Here is a 3,649-nt window from a genome sequence, read left to right as displayed (position 1 = left end):
CCCCTTAATTATTCTTTATATGGCTTTTTTTGTATTTATTTGTTTGCATGTTGTCTCTCCATTAAATTTTGAGTACCTTGAGGGCAGGCATTGTTTGTCTATTTTTTTTTTATTCCCAGTGCTTAGCACAGTGCAAGGTACATTGTAGGCACTTAATAAATGCTTATTGATATATAAAATTTTTTTCCAAGACAAAAACCAAGAAATGGATATATTTGTCCTTACAAGAAGCAATAAATTTGTTTTGTTTGATCAAAAATGATGCTCATAAAAGCAATATACACACTGAAGACAAGATTACCTATTTTTCTAGGAATAAACAAAAATAATTTCAATTGAGTACAATCACAAGGAAATGGCTCCATGCCATGAGGGAAAAAATGTCTTTTTCAAGGAATATCCCAAATGATTGGCTACATTTGTTGATTCCCACACACTACATAGAAATCTTCTTAAAGATTTTTCATTGTTCCTGATAAAGGCCACAATGTGAGATAAAGTAGACTGATTTTTAAAGGTACCAAAGAAAATGAAAGGGAATTCAATGTCTTCTTTTCCTCTTGAAATATGTCATTACAATATATGAATACCATGAATCCCAGGAAAGGAAAACCATTTAAGAGAAAGGGAGTGACTCAACCTCATTTGAAGCAGGTTATATATTTAATTTCTGTATCTTTCCATTTTCCTACCATTCTATAAAGTTCATGTAGTGAATATAAGTTCATGCAGTGTATTTGACAAAATTATAATAATTTCAGTATAAGCAATTATCTCCACAAAAAAAATTATTCTCTTCCTGTGCCAAGATGGCTGAGTGAAAAAGCAACCCCCTGAAGCTCTACCAGATTTCCCCTCCAAACCAACATACAACTGCCTCTGAAGTGTCCCAGGAGCAAGGAAATAGCCTACCAGCCCAGCAGGAAAGGTCTGCTTTACCTGGGTTGGAGGGAAGTGAGGTCTAGGAGCACCAGCAGCTTCTGGGCTCACATCAGGGGTCTGAGACAGGGCTCTGAGGCTGGGGCAATCCACCAGTTGACTCCATCCACCTAAACTAGAAGCTCCCTGGGCAGGTGAGCAGTCTGGGCAGCACAGAAGGGATCCTCACCAGGTACTCCAAAGCTAGCACAGACCACCAGGGAGGCTTTGATTCCACTGCTGAGCAGTAGTGAAGCCCCACTCAAGCAGATCAACAGCAAGTTCCCACCCTTGTGACCTCCCAGCAGAGAGACTATTTCCAGGGCAAACCAGCCCCAGGGATTCAGCAGATCACAACACAATTATCCTTCTAGGGCCTGCTAGCAGAGTGATTGGTTACCATAGCAACCCAGCAGCAGGACACCACTCCACACCGCCCCTCCCCCCCAAACACTTGGACAGATTGGAAACAAAATTACTCCTCCAGGCCCTGCTAACAGAGTACCCCAGCAGCAAGACACAACCTCTGGGGCAGACCAACAATAAGATCACTCCTCCAGGGCCAGCCACCAGAAAGACTGTTAACTTTAGCAACCCAACAAAAGCAAGTGGCTAAGCCCTGAAGTCCAGTGAAAAGTACCAATAAGACCCAGAGTCTCACCACAAACCTTGAGAGCACAAATCAAATAATAATATCAAGACACAAAAATCAGCAAAAACAATGAAAAAAAATCATTAATGTTGACAATTACTCTGGTCATAGGGAATAACCAGGCATTAACATAGAGGAGGACAGTAACAAAATGGCTATAGGTGAACCTTCAAAAAAAAATGCAAATTGGTCTCAGGTCCAAAAAGAATTCCTGAAAGAGCTTTAAGAAAAAGACTTTAAAAATCAAATTAGAGAAATAGAAGAAAAAATGGGGAAAGAAATAAAAATAATGTGAGAACCATGAAAAAGAAATATAAAAACTTACTGAGGAAAATAACTCCCTAAAAAAAGATTTAGCCAAATGGAAAAGGAAGTTTTTACTTTTTTCTGTGACTTTTTGTAAAGTCACAGAAGAAAATAATTCTTTAAAAATTAGAATTGAACAAATGGAAGCTAATGACTCTATGAGACACCAAAATAAAACAAAATCAAAAAAGTTTAAAGCATAGAAGAAAATGTAAAAATTCTCATTGGAAAGACAACTGACCTAGAAAATAGATCCAGGAGAGATAATATAAGAATTATTGGACTACCTGAAAGCCATGACCAAAAAAACCAAACAAGCAAAAAAAAATCTTGCCTGGACAATATCTTTCAAGAAATTATCAAAATAAACTGCTCTGAAATATTAGGAACAGAGGACAAAATAGAAATTGGAAGAATCCATCAATCACCACCTGAAAGAGATCCCAAAATGAAAACTCCCAGGAACACTAAAGCAAAATTTCAAAGCTCACAGATTACAGGAAAAGTATTGCAAACAGCCAAAAAGAAACAATTCAAATACCATGGAGCTACACTCAGAACTACAGAGGATTTGGCAGCTTCCACATTAAAGAATTGCAGGGCTTGAAATGTAATGTACCAGAAGGCAAAGGAGTTAGGTTTACAACCAAGAATCACCTACTGAACAAAATTGAATATGTTCTTTCAGGGGAAAAAATGAACATTTAACAAAATAGAGGACTTTCAAACATTTCTGACTAAAAGGCCAGAGTTGAATAAAAAAAAAATGACCTCCAAATCCAAGACTCAAGAGAAACATAAAAAGAAACAAGAAAGAAAAACTGTAAGAAATTCGAGAAGGTTAAACTGTTTATATTTCTATATGGTAAGATAATATTTGTAAGTCTTAATAAATTTAGTATAATAGCAATTATAAGAGCAATTATTAGAGCAATTAGGAGTATATGTAGAGAGGATGTGGTCATAAGGTAATATTGAAGGGATGATAATATTTGTAAGTCTTAACAACTTTATTATAAGAATAATTAGGGTGCACATTTCATTGACCTGTATTGTGAGCAGTGTTATTCCTGATGTGCTATATAATTTATAGAAGCTTAATTAGCAGCATAACTTGGAATAGTACTGCTGCCGGTCTCCTTCAAACAAATAAAAAAAAAGAATAATTAGGAGTATATGTAGACAGAGGATGTAGTCATAAAGGGACATTGATGGAACAACACCCCCAAAAAAACAAAATAAAGGGGTAAAAAGAAATTGTATGGAAGAAGGAGGGGATAAATTGAATGGGGTGAATTGTCCCCCCCCCACACACACACACACAAAAGAGGCATGAAAGAACTATCATAATGGAGGGGAAGATAGGGAGCATAGGCAGAGATTAAACCTTACTCTCATCAAAGTTGGCTCAAAGAGGGAATAATAAAGACACTTATTTGGATATAGAAATCTATCTTACCCTATAAAGAAGTTTAAAAAGGGACAGTGATAATTGAAGATGGAGGGGGAACTGATACAAGGGAGGGGATATTGGGGAAGGCAGTGATCATAAGTAAAACACTTGTGAGAAGGGAGAGGGTGGGAGGTCAGAGTGGGAGGGATAAACAGGTGAAAAATAGCATGGAGAGAAATGAATACTTCATCATCATAACTATAAGTGTAAATGGGATGAACTCACCCATTAAATAGAAGTGGATAGCAGAATAGATTACAAACCAAAATCCTACAATATGTTCTTTATAGGAAATTCATTTAAAGGAGATACACACAGGG

The 3,649-nt window shown here is 36.8% G+C and overlaps 1 non-coding gene across 1 annotated transcript; it reads left to right on the top strand.

Moving 5' to 3' along the window:
• Window positions 1-2,906: 2,906 nt before the first annotated feature.
• LOC122737787 lies at window positions 2,907-3,027 on the top strand. The gene has a single exon (XR_006354562.1). It is a non-coding gene; the product is annotated as a small nucleolar RNA SNORA19 (small nucleolar RNA).
• Window positions 3,028-3,649: the final 622 nt, after the last annotated feature.

This window comes from Dromiciops gliroides, chromosome 1, assembly GCF_019393635.1.
Source record: "Dromiciops gliroides isolate mDroGli1 chromosome 1, mDroGli1.pri, whole genome shotgun sequence".
Lineage (NCBI taxonomy): Eukaryota > Metazoa > Chordata > Mammalia > Microbiotheria > Microbiotheriidae > Dromiciops > Dromiciops gliroides.
Note: the sequence above shows the minus strand (reverse complement) of the source record. Positions and strands in the feature narration are given on the sequence as shown.